Consider the following 24275-nt stretch of genomic DNA (forward strand, 5'->3'; position numbering starts at 1 on the left):
TATTCTCTCTACGGTGGAGTGTGGAACTTATTTTGCAGGGTCGGACACTATCCTCGTATTCAAATTCTTCTGTGATGTATTCGGAGAAGGAACCCACCTTGCAATGCCGAAGACAATACTGCGCGCCGGACTCATCGTCATTGAAGCCTGGTTCAGGGGCTTCTGAGGGAGTCCTGGATTAGGGGGTCTCCAGACAGCCGGACTATCTCCATTGGCCGAACTGTTAGACTATGAAGATGCAAGAAGACTTCGTCTCGTGTCCAGATGGGACTCTACTTGGCGTGGAAGGCAAGCTAGGCAATACGGATATGGATATCTCCTCCTTTGTAACCGACCTTGTGTAACCCTAACCCTCTTCGGTGTCTATATAAACCGAAGGGTTTTAGTCCGTAAGACAACAATCACAACATACAATCATACCATAGGCTAGCTTCTAGGGTTTAGCCTCTCTGATCTTGTGGTAGATCTACTCTTGTACTACCCATATCATCAATATCAATCAAACAGGACGTAGGGTTTTACCTCCATCAAGAGGGCCCGAACCTGGGTAAACATGGTGTTCCCTGTCTCATGTTACCATCAACCTCAGACGCATAGTTCGGGACCCCCTACCCGTGATCCGCCGGTTTTGACATCGACAATCACCGTTTGGTTACAAGGTAACCCGATCCAAGACCACGAGGTTGGTTTGTTTGTGATCCGAGAGCGATCACCGTTGGTAAGCAAGTCCGATGGAATTTTATCACAAGATCATGATCACATCATGTATGATATGTTGTTGCTTTGCTAATTGGTTAAGTGTCATGATATTGTTTCTCATTATGTTTATGTTTGTTGTGAGCTTGCAAGTACATTCAATGTACTGACCAGGCATGTCATGCCAGCTTTCAGGAAAGTCTCGTTGGAAAGGAGTGTTGTCCGATTCTAGATCGTGTCCACATCGGTGTCCCTGTGCTATGGAGTTCCGCTACGACGTTGTTCCGCTGCCACGTAGTTGTTCTGATCCAGGCCCCTTTATGCTTACTAAATAATGTACATGTTGTTCAGCCGCACTGTGTGTGCTGCTTGGCCTTGCCACCTGTTGTAATACAAACTATGATCCGCTAGCATCAATAAAGCGGTTGTTTTCTGTACCAAGATGTTCTGTGTTGCCAGAAGACATGGTCTCTGGGCTGGCAATGCATGGTAAACCGGTTGCTTTGAGCCGGGGTGCCACAAAGCTTGGTATCAGAGCCACGCTGACCGTAGGCCACGCTAGACTATGACGTGTTAACCTGATGTTATGTACGAGTTTAAGTTGAGTGCCGATAGCATTTGTAGCTGGTTGTTGCATTGTATGCACTCGTTGTATTTTTATGCTAACCTGCTAATGGTTGTGAGTGTAGATGGTTCCAGTGCCGTATCCGTGCCAGTTTCAGCTGATGCCGTACACGTTGCCGCATCTCCTTCGTAACGTGTGGCATCGACTGTACCCCCTCGGTTGCGACCCAGTCTATTGTGTGTACTGGGAGCATCTGGCAGACTCGGTGTATGAGTAACACACAGTGGTTAGTCTGCGCACCAGTTCCGATTCCAGGACTTACACACGTACCTCCCAGAGTGGTTTTGCTTCTACCACTTCTCAGGCTGTCCAGTTTGCTGCATTCGAGGTCCTTGTCGAGCTTCGTTATAACGAGGTCTGGATGCAGAACCACCCAGGTTCCTACTACTATCACTCTCTGCATGAGAATGGTCGTGTCCGTTTCCCTATCATTGATCCGGAGTCTGATAGTGTTGCTAGCCACCTTTCCCGTTATATCACTGCTTGCTATCTTATGATCCACGAGCTGGCTCGAGAGTTGACTCATGCTCGTACTGCTTTAGCCTCTACTAGATCTGTCACTGCTCCATCCTCTATGGGATTTACTCCTTATATTCCAGCCAGTTCTAGTTCCCTCCGAGTAGCTTGGGCACCTCGACCATGAATCCTCTCAGTGCTCCTGCTGAGTGGGTTTCACTTCTCACTACTCCTGTAGCCCCGATGCTTCACCTGCACCTGCCCTAGAGGGAGAGCCCTTGAAGCAGCGTCATCGTGTTACCTTTAACCCGGAGGTTTCAGTTAACCTCGTCAGTTCAGGATCCGAGTCCGCTTCAGGAGAGGACCCCACAGCACGAGCAGAGCAGTAGAACTTCTGAGTATCCGCAGTTGTCAGGATGATGTGCGGATGTAGTCATACGAGTCATGGTGTTTTGTTTCCTGTATGAGAGTAGTTGAACCTGGCATGATGTTTATCTTTCATGTATGAGTCTATGTATAATTATGTTGGAACTCTATTTTATTCGTCGTATTTTTCTTCGTTATTTCATTTTCTATCGGGATTTGTTGCTAGCTTTTCCCCAATTTATTTTTGGATGTTTCTCATCTCGGTTGCGTTTTCTTGGAAAAAATCCACAACAGGATGACGTGGGGAGGCAGCAGTAGCGACACTCATGAGGATACTCCTGTTCATCGTTCCGCACGACAGGCAGGACGCTCCCCCAAGTCGTACGTTCCACCACTGCCTCCACCGCCAAATCCGCCCTCCACCGAGAAAATTATGTGTATGTTTGAGGAAAGAAGGAATAATGATCTGATTGAAATATTAAGGAGTGTGCAAGCTGTGGTTGGACAAAATGGAAATCAGAACGGTCATCACTCCAAGCTGTCAGATTTTCAGAGAACAAAGCCTCCCAGTTTCAGTCAGGTTATTGATCCCTTGGATGCAGACGATTGGTTGCGAACCATTGAGAGGAAGCTCGAGATTGCTCGTACTGAAGAAGATGATAAAGTCCCATTTGCAACCCATTATCTTGAAGGCGCCACTGCCATATGGTGGGAAAATGCAAAAGCCATGTGGCCTGCTGATGAAGAAATCACGTGGGCAAAATTCAAGGATCGGTTCCGGAAATATCATATTCCTACTGGAATTATGAAGGTTAAGCAGCATGAATTTCTCGCGCTCCTTCAAGGAAATCAGTCTGTGGGTGAATACTTGCAAAAGTTCAATCATTTGGCCCGTTACTCCCTTTATGACATGGCCACCGAAGAAAGAAAGAACGACAGATTTCTTGGGGGATTAAACCCGCAACTCCAATGTACCCTCAATATGTTTGATTTCCCAGATTTCCAAACTCTGGTAAACAAGGCTTCCATTGCTGAAAGGGAGCACAAGCTCGTATCAGACAATAGGCCTGCCAATAACGATCACAAGCGCAAGTTTGAGCCAAGGAAGGAAGGGCAGCCGGTGCAAAAGGCTCGTACCTAGCAACATACTCAGGTGGAATACAAGCCCAATTGGCAACAGAATGTTAACAAGACCACCACACAAGTCAAGAATGTCATGACCAACCCGGTGCGAGAGGAGTGTCAGCACAACAATTCTTGCTTCAGTTGTGGGCAAACCAGACATTATGCCAGACAGTGTCCCAAGAACAGCAAAGCAAGTGCCCTAATCAGGCCACAAGTCAACTTTATGGAGTCAAGCCCTATCCAGCAAAACATCACTGGCACATTCATCACCTCTCCGCAGGTGAAGCCCAAGAGAACCCCGAAGTCGTCATTGGTATGTTTTCTGTTAATAACATACCTGCCGTAATTTTATTTGACTCAGGGGCTTCCCACTCTATTATTTCGCGGAGTTTTGTTGCCCAAAACAAATTTCCTTGTTCTCTTTTGGGCAAGAATATGCTGGTACAATCCCCGGGATCCTTAATCAGGAGCAATCTGGTATGCCGTAATCTGGAAATCAATATCAACAAAGCCCGTTTTCCATCTCCTTGATAATCATTGAGTCTGTAAGGTTGGATGTTATCTTGGGTATGAATTGGTTGACCCAATATCAAGTACGCATAAACTGCGCGACCCGAGAAGTCACTTTGACCAGTCAAGAGGGACAGACTACCAAATTCTATGCTCGCAGAAGCATACCCAAGAAAGAAATGGCTTTCAACGCTATGGCTGGTGAGCTGGAATTAATTCCTCTGGTCAGTGAGTTTCCTGATGTGTTTCCAGAAGAACTGCCAGGCATGCCACCCGATCGAGAGCTTGAGTTTGCAATAGATCTTGTGCCCGGAACCGCACCGTTATACAAGAAGTATTACCGGATGCCCTCATCAGAATTAGTGGAGCTAAAGAAACAGCTTGATGAAATACTCCACAAAGGATATATCCGTCCCAGCTCTTCACCATGGGGATCACCTGCTATCTTCATGGATAAGAAGGATGGCAGCCTCCGCATGTGTGTGGATTACCGTTAGCTGAATGATGTCACCATCAAAAATAAATATCCACTGCCCAGGGTTGATGACTTGTTTGATCAGCTCAGTGGGGCCAAGGTATTCTCCAAGATTGATTTAAGGACAGGGTATCATCAACTCAAGATTAAAAAGGAAGATATTCCTAAGACCGCATTCACTACTCGGTACGGTCTTTATGAATATACAGTTATGTCCTTTGGTCTCACCAATGCCCCTGCCTTCTTCATGCATATGGTGAACAAAGTATTCATGGACTTCCTCGATAAATTCATGGTAGTCTTTATCGGTGACATACTTATATAATCAAAAAGTGAAGAAGAGCACAAAGAACACCTCCGAGCAGTGCTACGACGACTCCGTGACCATCAGCTTTACGCCAAATTCAGTAAATGCGAGTTTTGGCTCAAGCAAGTTGGATTTCTCGGACATGTGCTATCCACCGAAGGTATCGCCGTGGACCCGAGCAAAGTAAAGGATGTGCTCGATTGGTTACCACCCACAACCGTATCACAGATCCGGAGTTTTCTTGGATTAGCCAGGTATTACCGTCGTTTCATTGAAGGGTTATCCAAGATTGCCAAACCCATGACGAAGCTGCTCAAGAAGGATAAGAAGTTTGAATGGACTGAGGACTGTGAGAAAAGTTTCAATGAGCTAAAGACATGGCTGACGACTGCACCTGTGTTGACTCTTCCAGATATCTACCGCAACTTTGACGTGTAATGCGACGCCTCCAGACAAGGACTTGGATGCGTGTTTATGCAAGACGGCAAGGTGGTAGCATATGCATCATGACAGCTATGACCCCACAAGGGAAATTATCCTACTCATGATCTGGAATTGGCCGCGGTGGTTCATGCTCTAAAAATTTGGAGACACTACCTCATCGGGAAGAGGTGCCAAATTTTTACTGACCACAAAAGTCTCAAGTATATATTTACTCAGCCAGATTTAAATCTCCGTCAACAAAGGTGGCTTGATTTAGTCAAGGATTATGATCTTGGAATAAATTACCACCCGGGTAAGGCCAACCTGGTTGCCGATGCACTTAGTCAAAAGCCTGTCAGCCTGAATGTCATACTGTAATCCTTGCCTCCCGAATTTCAAGAGGAGATTGCTCAGCTCAACCTGGTCATAGTTGATGCTGGTCTTGCTAATATTTTGGATATTGTATCTACACTTGAGGAAGAGATCCGCAAGGCCCAGCCAGCTGACACCATCCTATAGAAACGTGCCAGGCGTATGATAGCAGGACATACTTCAGATTTTTTAAGGATCAACTTGGTACCCTCCGATTGCATGGAAGGATTTGTGTACCCAGTCAGGCGGATTTAAAGAGGAAAATGCTGTCGGAATCACATGAATCTTCATATTCTATTCACCCTGGAGGTACTAAAATGTATGAAGACCTTCGACAAATATTCTGGTGGGATGGAATGAAGAAATACATTGCCTATCTTGTGGCCTGTTGCGGCATATGCAACAATGTGAAGGCAGAGCATCAGAAGCCAACGAGACTTCTCCAACCGCTGCCAGTTTCACAATGGAAATGGGATGATGTCTGCATGGATTTTGTCACAGGGCTACCTAAGACTCAGCGAGGTAATGATGCAATCTGGCTCATAGTGGACACCTTAACCAAGGTAGCTCACTTTGTCCCGATCAGAACCACATATCGAGCAGATCAACTTGCACAACTGTATGTATCCGGGATGGTCAGTCTGCATGGAGTACCCAAAACAATCTCTTCTGACCAGGGGTCACTTTTTACCTCCGCTTTCTGGTCACGTCTACATCAAGCCTTGGGGACAACACTAAAATATAGTACCGCTTATCATCCTCAGACTGATGGACAGACTGAGCAGGTAAACCAAATACTCGAAGATAAGTTACGAGCCTGTGCTTTGGCCCAAGGATCTAAATGGGAAGACTGCCTGCCGTATGCCAAGTTCTCATACAATAACATCTTCCAGACCAGTCTAAAGATGTCACCATATGAGGCTTTGTATGACCGTAAGTGCCGCACTCCTTTGAATTGGTCTCAAACTGGAGATAGCCGTATTTTTGGAATGAATCTCATGATGGAAGCTGAGAAGCAAGTCAAGAAAATCCGAGACAGATTGCAATTGGCCAAATCGCGACAAAAGAGTTATTATGATGCAAAGCACCGACAGATCAGTTTTAAACCCGGAGAACAAGTATACCTCCGAGTCACTCCTATGAAAGGAGTCAAGAGATTCCAGACTTGTGGAAAGTTGGCACCCAGATTTATTGGTCCATTTCCAGTTATGTCCAGAGTGGGTACTATTGCATATCAATTGGAACTACCCCCCGAATTATCGGATGTGCACAATGTGTTTCATGTTTCGTAGTTGAGGCGATGCATATCGCCGCCTGAGAAAAAGACTGCTATGACTGAAATAGAGTTGGCTAAGGATTTAACATATGAAGAGAGACCGGTCAGAATTTTGGATCAGATGGAAAGGGTCACTCGTAGTAAAGCAAGGAAGTTTTACAAAGTTCAGTGGGAGCATAACACAGAGGCAGAATCGACTTGGGAACGAGAAGAATTTCTAAAGGCACAATATCCAGAATGGTTTTCCCAAGCAACCGAATCTCGAGGACGAGATTCATCCTAAGTGGGGGAGGTTTGTGACAGTGTGGTTTTTGCCCTCTTCTCTTTGCCTGATTTTCAGTTGGTTTGGTTTGAAATTTGAATTTTTAAATCTTTTCAGATGGACTTAAACACTTGGGTACCCCTTGACTTTCACCCAAGTGTCTCATTTCCCTCTCTAACTATCATTTCCTCTCTAGTTCACCTCAAACTAATATTTTAGAATATTTTTCTTAAAGGAAAAATTCATTTCCTCTCTAAAACCCTAGCTAGCTCAATATGCTCCAAAGCAACCGCAATTATTCTTGCCCACAAAAATCTGAGAAAATTCCCAAATATTCTTTGAACCCTAGGGCACCTTCCAGAGTAAAAATATTTCATCACTTTATGGAATATTTTTTCTACAGAAAATATTTTCTATTCTGGGCAGAAATGGGGGTTTCTACAGCAACTACCATTTTACTTGCTGTATTGTGGCTGATTTTTCTTGTGCATCATCACCTTAGTAGATGATTGCTAACCTCCAAAGCCCAGCTCCCAACTCTCAGAAGTTTGACCATAGTAAGCTCTCAAAGTTACTGACCATAAACTTACCAGGAAGTTGAAATCAATTCTACTGCGTCTGAGCTCAAACCACAGCATGGTAACCTCTCAATCTACCACGAACTACACGCCAGACATGAAGTTTGGGCTTCGGTCGGCCTAAGGTCAGAGTTCACGCAGTGACAACGCGTGTGCACTATGCCAACCTGCATGTCGCCGCGCTCTGAGTGCCGCCAAGCGCTCTGTTGCGCGCGTGCTCGCTTCCCCGACTGCCAAACCTTGCCAAACTTCGCCACGATCATCGTCCCGTTCCTCTTAACTCCCTCCTGGCGCTCGCCGATGCCAAAGCTCGACGCAGCAAGCACGGGCATGGTCCGGCCAATGCAATGGTTCGCTGCGCACTGTGTTCGTCGCCACCCTCTCGCCCCTGTGCTCGTCTCCACTCGCCCACTGTGCCCATGTGAGCTGCGTCGCCTTCCCCCTCGCTTACTGACGCCGTTTGTCGCCGGGCGCCGTGTCCAGGTGTCCTCCGGCGGAGCCAAAACCCCCCTCGTTGCTCGGCTATAAATAGAGCCTTCCCGAGCCTCCTCGAGCATCATCCACTCCTCACACACACTCCACGATCTCGTAGAAAGTCGTAGCCCGACCGGGCAGACCGCGGGCCGCCGTCCCCAAGCCCGAGCACGCCGGTGATCCCCTTGGGTCGTCTCCGCAGCTCCAGCCCCTCCCAGGCTCGGGCCACCCTTCCAGGGCCTCTGCCGTGCCTCGGGGGTGCCGTTCCGCCCGGTTGGAGCCCCTGGTGTCGCCTCTAGTCGCCATGGTCTTCAACTCCGGCGACCTCTGCATCCTGTCACCGCTGGAGAGGTCGTTTCCGACACCGTCCGACCACCCCTAGCTAACCTACGGGTACGGGCAGGTGCGCCTCCGTCTCCTCTTTTGATCCCTCCCTCTAGTTCGGGCCAAGAAGCCCTCCTCGACGGCGTGTGCTCCAGCGAAGCCACGCCATCCTCTGTTTCCCTCTCCCCCTCCCTCTCACCTGACTAGCGGGGCCCACTAGTCAGCCACTCTGTACGCGCGTGAAGCGGTATGAGTGGTGGCGCCTGCGAGGTTTACGCCTTCGACGTCACCCCCCTCCGTTCTGTTTTATTTAAATTCAAATTTAATTCTATCCAGAGAGCTTCAAACGGCAAAAACTTTTTAACCATAAGTCCAAATGAATTGATTCTTTTTCCATTGTGTTCTTTATGAAGAAATCTAGCAGCTCACCAAAAATGAGATTTTTCTCTGCTGTCTAGATTTTCTGGTGAATTTCAGAAGGGTTCTTGATGTTTTCTTTTGGTGTTTATAATTGTTTTAAGAAAGTGAAGCTTGTCTTGAGGATCACCAGGAGGATTGTGAACCTCATCTGCACTAAGGCAAGCCACAACAACATTTTCATGGTGCCGTTACAATATTTGTGATTTTTCAACTTGAATTAATGATTTAATCCATGCATTTAAATCACTAGTATATTATTTATATTCTGATTGGTTGCTTGTTTAAGTTGAAATGCTTAGTTTACAGAAAGTTGAAGCTAACTAAGTTGGTTAAGTAACTAGAAGTAATAGTTGTTATGAAGAAGTAATATGATTATGGATATAAGTAATTATTTTGAGTTATTTTTTAGGAGAAAAATGATAAATTTGCTAAGTAAAGATTTTGTTTAAAGTGATGATTAATCATAACCAGGGAAGTGTTACGAGTTGTTGATGTCTATGCTTAGTGTGGATATAGTTGACCCAATTATTTCTGATGATATATGATGCATATATTTGTGTAGCACTTCCATGGTATGTTATGACACCGGTTACTTTCACGTTAAGTTGAACCTGCTAATAACTCAACTTGAATATATCGTTGACCGGGTCATGGTGCCACTGAATCGAGTTTTTCCCAGTGCAACCACATTTGCCTTTATGGGAAGGCCTTTATTCGATCCATTGTCATGCCTCTGGTCGGTGCCTCCAACGAGGGAAGGTTATGGGTGTGCGGTACCCTGGCCCAGTAAGCAGACATAACCTTGTGTGCCCACTGTTGATGTTATGGTACCTTGTCCCCGTTTGGGACCGTTTATGTTTTGCCACGACGGTGGTCGTTGGTGTCTTTGGTAGACACGGGGCCACCCAGGACTACCCTAGTGGGGAGTGAGTCGGAGTGGCCGAGAGAGTGTCATGGCAATGGAGGGGTTTCCTGGGAATGCCGTTGGTCCACCCGAATGGGAGGGCGAGGCCATGGGTTCCGTGGTGTGGGTACAGTGCGCTACCTCTACAGAGTGTATTAAATCTATCGATAGCCGAGTCCACGGTTACGGACACGCTCGAATGTAGGTCACACCATGGGTCAACGTTTAAATAAGTTTTGCACATTAAGTTATGAACGTCGCACTGTTGAGAAGATGATGGTGGTTAAACCATCTTAATGTTGGAGGCAAAGTGTTGGTCATGGTTGTGATCGCCGGAAAGATCACCGTTTGAGACCAAGTGTTGGTCATGGTTGTGATTGCCGGAAAGATCACCGTTTGAGACCAAGTGTTGGTCATGGTTGTGATCGCCGGAAAGATCACCGTTTGGTTACAAGGTAACCCGATCCAAGACCACGAGGTTGGTCCATTTGTGATCCGAGAGCGATCACCGTTGGTAAGCAAGTCCGAGGGAATTTTATCATGACATCTTGATCACAACATGTATGATATGTTGTTGCTTTGTTAATTGGTTAAGTATCATGATATTGTTTTTCATTATGTTTATGTTTGTTGTGATCTTGCAAGTACATTCAATGTACTGACCTGGCGTGTCATGCCAGCTTTCAGGAAAGTCTCGTTGGAAAGGAGTGCTGTCCGAGTCTAGATCGTGTCCACATCGGTGTCCCTGTGCTATGGAGTTACGCTACAACGTTGTTCCGCTGCCACGTAGTTGTTCTGATCGCGACCCCTTTATGTTCACTAAATAATGTACATATTGTTCAGCCGCACCGTGTGTGCCACTTGGCCTCGCCACCTGTTGTAATACAAACTATGATCCGCTAGCATCAATAAAGCGACTGTTCTCTGTACCAAGATGTTGTGTGTTGCCGGAAGACATGGTCTCTGGGCTGGCAATGCATGGTAAACCGATTGCTCTGAGCCGGGGTGCCACACCAGTAGAAGTGGTTTCACTCATTTGCTTGTAGCAGTCGACAAGTTCACTAAATGGATCGAAGCCAAGCCTGTCAAGAGTCTCGATTCAAGCACTGCCATCAGTTTCATCAGAGAGCTGACGTTAAGATATGGAGTCCCTCACAGTATTATCATGGATAGTGGCTCCAACTTTGATTCTGATGAGTTCAGAGCATTCTGTGCCACCCAGGGAACTCTGGTCGACTACGCGTCTGTCACACATCCCCAGTCGAATGGGCAGGCAGAGAGAGCAAATGGTTTGATCCTCCAAGGGCGGAAACCCTGGTTGATGCGTGACCTCAAGCATGCAGCAGGCGCTTGGGTAGATGAGTTGCCTTCCGTCCTTTGGGGGTTGAGAACAACGCCAAATGGGTCGACTCGTCGGACTCCCTTCTTCATGGTCTATGGGGCTGAAGCCGTGCTGCCAAGCGATTTGCTTCACAATGCACCCTGAATGGAACTTTTCTCAGAGGCTGAAGCAGAGCAAGCACGGCAAGATGTTGTTGACCTCCTGGAAGAAGAGAGAGAGATGGCCTTGATTCGACCGACCATTTATCATCAAGACCTCCGTCGATTCCATTCCAGAAACGTGAGAGGTCGAGCATTTCATGTAGGAGACCTGGTGCTCCGAGTGGATCAGCAACGTCCTTAGAAGCTGGCTCCTGCTTGGGAAGGTCCCTTCATCATCACCAAGGTGCTCCACAATGGAGCATATCACCTTTACAATGTGGAACGAAAGAAAGACGAGCCACACGCTTGGAACGCAGATCTGCTCCGCCATTTTAACACTTAGGCACTCGGGAAAACGAGTTGTAATAAGAGCCGTTCAGTTTGCTTATCAAAGACAAAAAATTTGTACTGCCTTAATACTTGTTATCCTGTCAAGTTACATGTCCGAATCCCCCAGTGGGTGTCTTAGCCGCGAACCTAATTCTCCTAAGTTCCAAACACTACTCCGAGTGGAGGGTGATCTCTCCACTCGGGGGCTTAGCCGCGAACCTGATTCACCTAAGTTTCTAAAAATCCTACCGAGTGGAGAGCAATCCTTCCACTTGGGGGCTTAGCTGCGAACCTGATTCGCCTAAGTTTCTAAAATCCTACCGAATGGAGAGCAATCCTCCCACTTGGGGGCTTAGCTGCAGTCACATACTCGCCTAAGTTTCTCAAATCCTACTGAGTGGAGAGCAATCCTCCCACTCGGGGGCTTAGCTGCAGTCACTTACTCGCCTAAGTTTCTAAAATCCAACCAGGTGGAGAGCAATCCTCCCACTTGGAGGCTTAGCTGCAGTCACGTACTTGCCTAAGTTTATAAAATCCTACCGAGTGGAGAGCAATCCTCCCACTTGGGGGCTTAGCTGCAGTCACGTACTCGCCTAAGTTTCTAAAATCCTACCGAGTGGAGAGCAACCCTCCCACTCGGAGGCTTAGCTGCACTCACGTACTCGCCTAAGTTTCTAAAATACTACCGAGTGGAGAGCAATCCTCCCAGTCAGAGGCTTAGCTGCAGTCACGTACTAGCCTAAGTTTCTAAAATCCTACCGAGTGGAGAGCAATCCTCCCACTCGGAGGCTTAGTTGCAGTCTCGTACTCGCCTAAGTTAAAAACCATCCTGATTCGCAAATACGACGAAGTACAGGTCGTGCATAGCACCTAGTGCTCTTGTCCATGACCCACTCGACGGAGCTGCGCCACAAGTACAACGTCCGCTCCATCCCGATCCGCAAGGACGACGAAGTGCAGTTCATGCACAGCACCTAGTGCTCTTGTCCATGACCCACTCGACGGAGCTGCGCCACAAGTACAACATCCGCTCCATCCCGATTCTCAGGGACGATGAAGTGCAAGTCGTGGACAACACCAAGTGCCCTTGTCCATGACCCACTCGAGAGAGCTGCATCACAAAGTCAGTGACCATTCCGACTGAAGAATCAAGTATCACTCGAAGTCAAGAGATTCAAAAGCAGCAAAGGTGAAGACAAACATATTTAGAGAAAAACAAAGTTCAGATAAATCCCGTAGGGTTCAGAACCACAGATAAAAGTGCTCGGGCATCCGGCCCGAAGGAGTTCTAACGGTTGCAAAATCACTCGGCATTCCGAGGCAAATTGAATTAAGGCTTAAAGTTTGTTCACTCCTCTGGAGGAGGACTACCTGGCTCGACGAACTCGTCCAGGTCAATTCCGTCCGCGATGCGAGTGGCTGCTTTAATGAAGGTCTCCATGAAGGACTGGAACTGGCGATGTTTGGTGTTGGCGACCTTGAGCGCTGACAGCTTCTCTTCCTTGGCCTCTTTGAAGTGGACACAGACCAGGCACAGAGCCACATCGGCACCACATCGGGCGGAGGACTTCTTCCATGCTTGCACTCAGCCGGGGATCTCATTGAGTCAAATATATATATGCATATAGCAGTTAAACATGCAAGGAAAATCTGTCCACAAGCCGAGCGCGTTGATGGACGCGAGCAGAGCGCGCCAATGGACTCAAGCAGAGTGCACCGCGGCGCCTAACGGCGAGCACAACTTGCCAAGGGACGTGAGCAGAGGCCGGCATAGTGATACGTGGCAAATAAGACGAACCGTGCGAGCAATGAGGGACACATCAAGCACGAATCAGATTAGAGTTGCGTGTGCGATACATGGCATTAATTGATCCATCCAAGCTGTTTGTGATGGAATAAGCCATGTGTGTTGCGGGCATACGCTTGCTGGTATATAACCTTAAATTTAAACAAAAAAAGTGTTAATGCATGTTGCAAAAATTGTAAAACTGCAAACTATATTCAAATACGATTCCAACGATATAATCTTTGGCGACATGCATTCGTATTTTATTAGTTAAATCCTATTTATAAACCAGGATGGGGGTATAGTAGGTAATTAAATCACAAACATTTTTTGTGTTAACCATATGTGTACGTGTCCTTTCGTCCTCCTCTCGCACGTCTTGTCACCCCGCTGCCGCAGACGGCTAACAGCACAAGCTTGCGCAGCGTGCGGGGGGCGTTCTTTTGGCCAACCGGTGGCTTGAAGTGGCACCAAAGAATCATCAGGGAGTCCATTCCCGCACAACCTCACGGGTTCCTGTGCAAGCTTCCCGCCCGACTCGATGAAATCCCCCAAAATCCCAATGCTTTACCGACCTGCTATATAAACCCTCATGGCCGGCGAGTCCCGCGTCGCATTTTCACCTCCCTCCCTGTAGCTTATCTCGTCCACTTCTCCCACAATCGCCAATGGCACCGGTCCATTGTCGTCGCTCAGCCACTCTGCCGTCATGAGAAGACAACTCCATTGGGAGGCTACACCGCGGCGAAGGCTCAGTCCTAAAGGAAATTTTCCCTAGAGGCAATAATAAAGTTGTTATTTATATTTCCTTATATCATGATAAATGTTTATTATTCATGCTAGAATTGTATTAACCGGAAACTTAGTACATGTGTGAATACATAGACAAACGGAGTGTCCCTAGTATGCCTCTGATGACCCACAAGTATAGGGGATCTATCGTAGTCCTTTCGATAAGTAAGAGTGTCGAACCCAACGAGGAGCACAAGGAAATGATAAGCGGTTTTCAGCAAGGTATTCTCTGCAAGTACTGAAATAAGTGGTAACAGATAGTTTTATGATAAGATAGGTTGTAACGAGCAACAAGTAACAAAAGTAAATAAAGTGTAGCAAGGTGGCCCAATCCTTTTGTAGCAAAGGACAAGCCGGAACAAACTCTTATAATAGGAAAAGCGCTCCCGAGGACACATGGGAATATCATCAAGCTAGTTTTCATCACGTTCATAGGATTCGCGTTCGATACTTTGATAATTTGATATGTGGGTGGACCGGTGCTTGGGTGCTGTTCTTACTTGAACAAGCATCTCACTTATGATTAACCTCTATTGCAAGCATCCGCAACTACAACAAAAGTATTAGGGTAAACCTAACCATAGCATGAAACATGTGGATCCAAATCAGCCCCTTACGAAGCAACACATAAACTAGGGTTTAAGCTTCTGCCACTCTAGCAACCCATCATCTACTTATTACTTCCCAATGCCTTCCTCTAGGCCGAAATAATGGTGAAGTGTTATGTAGTCGACGTTCACATAACACCACTAGAGGCTAGACAACATACATCTTATCAAAATATCAAACGAATACCAAATTCACATGACTACTCATAGCAAGACTTCTCCCTTGTCCTCAGGAACGAACGTAGTTACTCACAAAGCATATTCATGTTCATAATCAGAGGGGTAATAATATGCATATAGGATCTGAACATATGATCTTCCACCAATTAAACCAACTAGCATCAACTACAAGGAGTAATCAACACCACTAGCAACCTACTAGCACCAATCCCGGACTTTGAGACAAGAATTGGATACAAGAGATGAACTAGGGTTTGGAGATGAGATGGTGCTGGTGAAGATGTTGATGGAGATTGCCCTCTCCCGATGAGAGGAGCGTTGGTGATGACGATGGTGATGATTTCCCCCTCTGGGAGGGAAGTTTCCCCGGCAGAACAGCTCTGCCGGAGCTCTAGATTGGATCCGCCAAGGTTCTGCCTCGTGGCGGCGGAGTCTCATCCCGAAAAGTTCCTTCTTATTTTTTTTCTCATCAAAAGACCTCATATAGGAGAAGATGGGCGTCAGAGAGCCACCAGGGGGCCCATGAGGTAGGGGGCGCGCCCTAGGGGGGCGCCCCCCACCCTCGTGAGCAGGGTGTGGGCCCCCTGGCCTTCATCTTTGGCATGGATTTTTCTTTATTTCTTTTAAGACGTTCCGTGGAGTTTCAGGACTTTTGGAGTTGCACAGAATAGGTCTCTAATATTTGCTCCTTTTCCAGACCAAAATTCCAGCTACCGGCATTCTCCCTCCTTATGTAAACCTTGTAAAATAAGAGAGAATAGCCATAAGTATTGTGATATAAAGTGAAATAACAGTCCATAATGCGATAAATATTGATATAAAAGCATGATGCAAAAAGGACGTATCAGCCTCTACTTGACTAGCGCGTTAATCAAAGATGGTTAAGTTTCCTAGCCATAGACATGTGTTGTGCTTTGATGAACGGGATAACATCATTAGAGAATGATGTGATGGACTAGACCCATCTATTATCTTAGCACTATGATCGTTTAGTTTATTGCTATTGCTTTCTTCATGACTTATACATGTTCCTATGACAATGAGATTATGCAACTCCCGAATACCGGAGGAACACTTAGTGTGCTATCAAACGTCACAACGTAACTGGGTGATTATAAAGATGCTCTACAGGTGTCTCCGATGGTGTTTGTTGAGTTGGCATAGATCGAGATTAGGATTTGTCACTCCAATTGTCGGAGAGGTATCTCTAGGCCCTCTCGGTAATGCACATCATTATAAGCCTTGCAAGCAATGTGATTAATAAGTTAGTTACGGGATGATGCATTACGGAACGAGTAAAGAGACTTGCCAGTAACGAGATTGAACTAGGTATGATGATACCGATGATCGAATCTCGGGAAAGTAACATACCGATGACAAAGGGAACAATGTATGTTGTTATACGGTTTGACCAATCAAGATCTTCGTAGAATATGTAGGAGCCAATATGAGCATCCAGGTCCCGCTATTGGTTATTGACCGGAGATATGTCTCGGTCATGTCTACATAGTTTTCGAACACGTAGGGTCCGCACGCTTAACATTCGATGACGATTTGTATTACTCCCTCCGTTCCTTGATATAAGGTGTACAGATTTTTTTAGAAAAAAAATTCAAAATATAAGGTGTATTACGTTGCACCACTCGTTTGGATAATTTTTTTAGGGCTTTGATTACATTTCCTTATATCGTGGAAGCTCCTCTATTTTCTCATGTCAATTAGTCAGGTGTAATCTCGCCCAAAACTTGTGAAATTTACCCTCCACATGCGTTCTTTAATTTCCATGCCAGAAACTATACACCCTATATTTAGGAACAGAGGGAGTATGAGTTATGTGATTTGATGACCGAAGTTTGTTTGGAGTGCTGGATGATATCACACACATGACGAGGAGTCTTGAAATGGTCGTGATGTAAAGATCGATATATTGGAAGGCTATATTCGGACATCAGAAAGGTTCTGAGTGGTTCAGGTATTTTTTCAGAGTATCGGAGAGTTACGGGAATTTGCCGGGGGAAGTATTGGGCCTTCATGGGCCTTAGTGGAAAGGAGAGAGGGGCCACAAGGGGAGCCCCCCCCCATGGGCTGGTCCGAATTAGACTAGGGAGGGGGCGGCGCCCCCCTCTTTCCTTCTTCCTCTCATCTCCTTCCTTCTTCTCCTACTTGGACTAGGAAAGGGGGAAACCTACTCCTACTAGGAGTAGGAATCCCCCCTTTTGGGCGTGCCCCTTGTGGCCGGCCCACCTCCTCCTCCCCTCCTTTATATACGGGGGAGGGGCACCCCATAGACACACAAGTTGATCTTTAGCCGTGTGCGGTGCCCCCCTCCACAGTTTTCCACCTCGGTCATATTGTCGTAGTGCTTAGGTGAAGCCCTGCGTCGGTAACTTTATCATCACCATCACCACGCTGTCATGTTGACGAAACTCTCCCTCGGCCTTAGCTGATCTAGAGTTTGAGGGACGTCACCAAGCTGAAAGTTTGCAGATCGCGGAGGTGCCGTGCGTTCGGTACTTGGATCAGTTGGATCGCGAAGACGTTTGACTACATCAACCACGTTACTAAACGCTTCCACTTTCAGTCTACAAGGGTATGTACACACACTCTCCCCGCTCGTTGCTATGCTTCTCCTAGATAGATCTTGCGTGATCTTAGGCAATTTTTTTGAAATACTACGTTCCCCAATAGTGGCATCCGAGCCAGGTCTATGCGTAGATGTTATATGCACGAGTAGAACGCAAAGGAGTTGTGGGCGTGGGTATATACATATTGCTTGTCGTCACTAGTTGATTCTTGATTTATCAGTATTGTTGGATGAAGCGGCTCAGACCGACATTACGTGTACGCTTACGTGAGACTGGTTCTACCGCTATGCTTCGCACACAGGTGGCTAGTGGGTGTTTGTTTCTCCAGCTTTAGTTGAATTGAGTGTGACTACGCCTGGTCCTTGCTCAAGGTTAAAACAACACACTTGACGAAAAATCTTTGTGGTTTTGATGCGTAGGTAAGAACGGTTCTTGCTAAACCCGTAGCAGCCTCGTAAAAATTGCAACAACAAAGTAGAGGACGTCTAACTTGTTTTTGCAGGGCTTGCTGTGATGTGATATGGTCAAGACATGATAAGATATAAATTGTTGTATGAGCTGATCATGTTTTTTTTAAGTTATTGGCAACTGGAAGGAGCCTTATGGTTGTCTGTTTATTGCATAAGATGCAAGCGCCATATAATTGCTTTACTTTATCGCTATGCGATAGCAATAGTTGCAAAAGCAATAGTTGGTGAGATGACCATGTGATGACACGTTGATAATGATCAAGATGATGGAGATCATGGTGTCATGCCGGTGACGATGGAGATCATGACGGTACTTTGAAGATGAAGATCAAAGGCACAAGATGATGATGGCCATATCATGTCACATATTTTGATTGCATATGATGTTTATCTTTTATGCATCTTAGTTTTCTTAGTATGACGGTAGCATTATGAGATGATCCCTTACTAAAATTTCAAGGTATAAGCGTTCTCCCTGAGTATGCACCATTGCGACAGTTCTTCGTGCTGAGACACCACGTGATGATCGGGTGTGATAAGCTCTACGTTCACATACAATGGGTGCAAGCCAGTTTTGCACACGTAGAATACTCAGGTTAAACTTGACGAGCCTAGCATATGCAGATATGGCCTCGGAACACTGAGACCGAAAGGTCGAGCGTGAATCATATAGTAGATATGATCAACATAGTGATGTTCACCATTGAAAACTACTCCATCTCACGTGATGATCGTACATGTTTAGTTGATATGGATCACGTGATCACTTAGATGATTAGAGGGATGTCTATCTAAGTGGGAGTTCTTAAGTAATATGATTAATTGAACTTTAATTTATCATGAACTTAGTCTTGATAGTATTTGCATAACTATGTTGTAGATAAATAGCTCGCGATGTAGCTCCCCGTTTATTTTTGATATGTTCCTAGAGAAAAACTATGTTGAACGATGATAGTAGCAATGATGCGGACTAGGTCCATGATCTGAGCATTATCCTCATTGTTGCACAGAAGAATTTTGTCCTTGATGCACCGCTAGGTGACAGAACTATTGCACGAGCAAATGCAAACGTTATGAATGTTTGACAAGCTCAGTATGATGACTGCTTGATAGTTTAGTGCACCATGCTTTACGGCTTAGAACCAGGACTTCAAAACTGTTTTGAACGCCATGGAACATATAAGATGTTCCAAGAGCTGAAATTTGTATCTCAGACTCATGCCTGAGTCGAGAGGTATGAGACCCCTGACAAGTATTTTGCCTACAAGATGGAGGAGAATAGCTCAACCAGTGAGCATTTGCTCGGAATGTTTGAGTACTACAATCGCTTGAATCGAGTGGGAGTTAATCTTCCAGATAAGATAGTGATTGATAGAGTTCTCTAGTCACTATCACCAAGTTACTAGAACTTCGTGATGAACTATAATGTGTAAGGGATGACGAAAACGATTCCCGAGCTCTTCGCGATGCTGAAACCAGCGAAGGTAGAAATCAAGAAAAGCATCAAGTGTTGACGGTTGACAAGACCACTAGTTTCAAGTAAAACGGCAAGGGAAAGAAAGGGAACTTCAAGAAGAATGACAAAGATAGACCCAAGCCTAAAACTGAGTGCTCCTACTTCAAAGGAAATTGTCACTGGAAGTGGAACTGCCCTAGATACTTGGCGGATAAGAAGGATGGCAAAGTGAACAAAAGTATATTTGATATACATGTTATTGATGTGTACTTTACTAGTGTTTATAGCAACCCCTCAGTATTTGATACCGGTTTAGTTGCTAAGAGTAGTAACTCGAAACGGGAGTTGTAAAATAAACAGAGACTAGTTAAGGGCGAGGTGATGATGTGTTTTGGAAGTGATTCTAAGGTTGATAAGATCACCATCGCACACTCCCTTTACCTTCGGGATTAGTGTTGAACCTAAAATAAATGTTATTTGGTGTTTGCGTTAAGCATGAAGACGATTGGATCATGTTTATTGCAATACGGTTATTCATTTAAGTCAAAAATAATTGTTGTTCTATTTACATGAATAAAACCTTCTATGGTCATACACTCAATATAAATGGGTTATTGAATCTCGATCGTAGTGATACACATATTCATAATATTGAAGCCAAAAGATGCAAAGTTAATAATGATAGTGCAACATATTTGTGGCACTGCTGTTTAGGTCATATTGGTGTAAAGCGCATGAAGAAACTCCATGCTAATGGGCTTTTGGAATCACTTGATTATGAATCACTTGATGCTTGCGAACCATGCCTCATGGGCAAGATGACTAAGACTCCATTCTCTAGAACAATGGAACGAGCCACTGACTTGTTGGAAATAATACATATCGATGTATGCGGTCTGATGAGTGTTGAGGCTTGCGGCGGGTATCATTATTTTCTGAACTTCACAGATGATTTGAGCAGATATGGGTATATATACTTGATGAAACATTAGTCTGAAACATTTGAAAAGTTCAAAGAATTTCAGAGTGAAGTGGAAAATCATCGTAACAAGAAAATAAAATTTCTATGATATGATCGTGGAGGTGAATATTTGAGTTATGAGTTTGGTCATCATTTGAAACAATGTGGAATAGTTTCGCAACTCACACCACCTGGAATACCACAGCGTAACGGTGTGTCCGAACATCGTAACCGCACTTTATTAGATATGGTACGATCTATGATGTTTCTTACTGATTTACCGCTATCATTTTGGGGTTATGCATTAGAGACAGCTGCATTCACGTTAAAAAGGGCACCATATAAATCCGTTGAGACGACACCGTGGTTTAGCAAGAAACCTAAGCTGTCATTTCTTAAAGTTTGGGGTTGCGATGCTTATGCGAAAAAGTTTCAGCCTGATAAGCTCAAACCCAAATTGGAGAAGTGCGTCTTCATAGGATACCCAAAAGAAACTATTGGGTAGACCTTCTATCATAGATCCAAGGCAAGATCTTTGTTGCTAAGAGTGGATCCTTTCTAGAGAAGGAGTTTCTCTCGAAAGAAGTAAGTGGGAGGAAAGTAGAACTTGATGAGGTAATTGTACCTTCTCCCGAATTGGAAAGTAGTTCATCACAGAAATCAGTTCGAGTGATGCCTACACCAATTGGTGAGGAAGTTAATGATGATGATCATGAAACTTCAGATCAAGTTACTACCGAACATCGTAGGTCAACCAGAGTACGTTCTGCACCAGAGTGGTACGGTAATCCTGTTCTGGAAGTCGTGTTACTAGACCATGACGAGCCTACGAACTATGAGGAAGCGATGATGAGCCCAGATTCTGCGAAATGGCTTAAGGACATGAAACCTGAGATGGGGTCCATGTATGAGAACAAAGTATGAACTTTGATTGACTTGCCCGATGATCGGTGAGCCATTTAGAATAAATGGATCTTCAAGAGGAAGACGGACACTGATAGTAGTGTTACTATCTACAAAGCTCAAATTGTCGCAAAAGGTTTTTGACAAGTTCAAGGTGTTGACTACGATGAGATTTCCTCACTCGTATCAATGCTTAAAAGTCTGTTCGAATCATGTTAGCAGTTGCCGCATTTTATGAAATTTGGCAAGTGGGTATCAAAACTACATTCCTTAATGGATTTATTAAAGAATAGTTGTATATGATGAAACCAGAAAGTTTTGTCAATCCTAAAGGTGCTAATAAAGTGTGCAAGCTCCAGCGATCCATCTATGGACTGGTGCAAGCATCTTGGAGTTGGAATATATCCTTTGATAAGTTGATCAAAGCATATAGTTTTATACATACTTGTGGTGAAGCCTGTATTTACAAGAAAGTGAGTGGGAGCACTACAGCCTTTCTGATAAGTATATGTGAATGACATATTGTTGATCAGAAATGATGTAGAATTTTGTGGAAAGCATAAAGGAGTGTTTGAAAGGAGTTTTTCAAAGAAAGACCACGGTAAAGCTGCTTACATATTGAGCATCAAGATCTATAGATATAGATCTAAACGCTTGATATTTTTTTTCAATGAGTACATACCTTGACAAGATTTTGAAGGAGTTCAAAATGGATCAGTCAAAGAAGGAGTTCTTGCGTGTGTTGCAAGGTGTGAAGTTGAGTAAAGACTCAAAAACCCGACCACGGCAGAAAATAGAAAGAGAATGAAAAGTGATTCCCTATGCCTCAGTCATAGGTTCTATAAAGTATGCTATGTTGTGTACCAGACCTATTGTATACGTTAGCATGATTTTGGCAAGGGAGTACAATAGTGATCTAGGAGAAGATCACTGTACAACGGTCAAAATTATCCTTAGAGGACCAAGGAAATATTTCTCGGTTATGGAGGTGATAAAAGAGTTCGTCATAAAGAGTTACATCGATGCAAGCTTTTGACACCGATCTAGATGACTCTAAGTCTTGATATAGATACATATTGAAAGTGGGAGCAATTAGCTAGAGTAGCTCCGTGCATAGTATTGTAGACATAGAAATTTGCAAAATACATATGGATCTGAATGTTGCAGACCCGTAGACTAAACTTCTCTCATAAGCAAAACATGATCACTCTTTGGGTATTAATCACATAGCGATGTGAACTAGATTATTGACTCTAGTAAACCCTTTGGGTATTAGCCACATGAAGATGTGAACTAATCACATAAAGATGTGAACTATTGGTGTGAAATCACATGACAATGTGAACAAGATTATTGACTCCAGTGCAAGTGGGAGACTGAAGGAAATATGCCCTAGAGGCAATAATAAAGTTGTCATTTATATTTCCTTATATCATGATAAAATTATTATTCATACTAGAATTGTATTAACCGGAAACTTAGTACATGTGTGCATACATAGACAAATAGAGTGTCCCTAGTATGCCTCTACTTGACTTGCTCATTAATCAAAGATGGTTAAGTTTCCTAGCCATAGACATGTGTTGTCATTTGATGAATGGGATCACATCATTAGAGAATGATGTGATAGACTAGACCCATCCGTTAGCTTAGCACTATGATCATTTAGTTTATTGCTATTGCTTTCTTCATGACTTATACATGTTCCTATGACTATGAGATTATGCAACTCCCGAATACCGGAGGAACACTTAGTGTGCTATCAAACTTCACAATATAACTGGGTGATTATAAAGATGCTCTACAGGTGTCTTTGATGGTGTTTGTTGAGTTGGCATAGATCGAGATTAGGATTTGTCACTCAGATTGTCGGAGAGGTATCTCTAGGCCCTCCTGGTAATGCACATCACTATAAGCCTTGCAAGTAATGTGACTAATGAGTTATTTATGGGATGATGCATTACGGAATGAGTAAAGAGACTTGTTGGTAACGAGATTGAACTAGGTATGATGATAACGACGATCGAATCTTGGGAAAGTAACATACTGATGACAAAGGCAACAACGTATGTTGTTATGCGGTTTGACTGATAAAGATCTTGGTAGAATATGTAGGAGCCAATATGAGCATCCAGGTTCCGCTATTGGTTATTGGCTGGAGATATGTCTCGGTCATGTCTACATTGTTCTCGAACCCGTAGGATCTGCACGCTTAACGTTCGATGACGATTTGTATTATGAGTTATGTGATTTGATGACCAAAATTTGTTCGGAGACCCGGATGATATCACGGACATGACGAGGAGTCTCGTATGGTTGAGACGTAAAGATCGATATATTGGAAGGATATATTCGGACATCGGAAAGGTGCTGAGTGGTTCGGGTATTTTCCGGAGTACCGGAGAGTTACAGGAATTCGCCGGGGGAAGTATTGGGCCTTCATGGGCCTTAGTGAAAAGGAGAGAGGGGCCACAAGGGGAGCCCCCCCATGGGCTGGTCCGAATTGGACTAGGGATGGGGCGGCGCCCCCCTCTTTCCTTCTCCTTCTCCTCTCCTTCCTTATTCTCCTACTTGGACTAGGAAAGGGGGAAACCTACTCCTACTAGGAGTAGGAATCCCCCCTTTTGGGCGCGCCCCTTGTGGACGGGCCTCCTCCTCCCCTCCTTTATATACGGGGGAGGGTCACCCCATAGACACACAAGTTGATCTTTAGCCATGTGCGGTGCCCCCTCCACAGTTTTCCACCTCGGTCATATTGTCGTCGTGCTTAGGTGAAGCCCTGCGTCGGTAACTTCATCATCACCGTCACCACGTCGTCGTGTTGACGAAACTCTCCCTCGGCCTCAGCTGGATCTGGAGTTCGAGGGACGTCACCGAGCTAAACATGTGCAAATCGCGGAGGTGCCGTGCGTTCGGTACTTGGATCGGTTGGATCGCGAAGACGTTCGACTACATCAACCGCGTTACTAAACGCTTCCGCTTTCGGTCTACAAGGGTACGTAGACACACTCTCCCCACTCGTTGCTATGCTTCTCCTAGATAGATCTTGCGTGATCGTAGGCAAAATTTTTGAAATACTACGTTCCCCAACAAGTCCCCGGTGTAGTGTAGTGTGGGTGGCGTCCCTGT

This window comes from Triticum urartu, chromosome 4 (assembly GCF_003073215.2).
Source record: "Triticum urartu cultivar G1812 chromosome 4, Tu2.1, whole genome shotgun sequence".
NCBI classification, from domain to species: domain Eukaryota; kingdom Viridiplantae; phylum Streptophyta; class Magnoliopsida; order Poales; family Poaceae; genus Triticum; species Triticum urartu.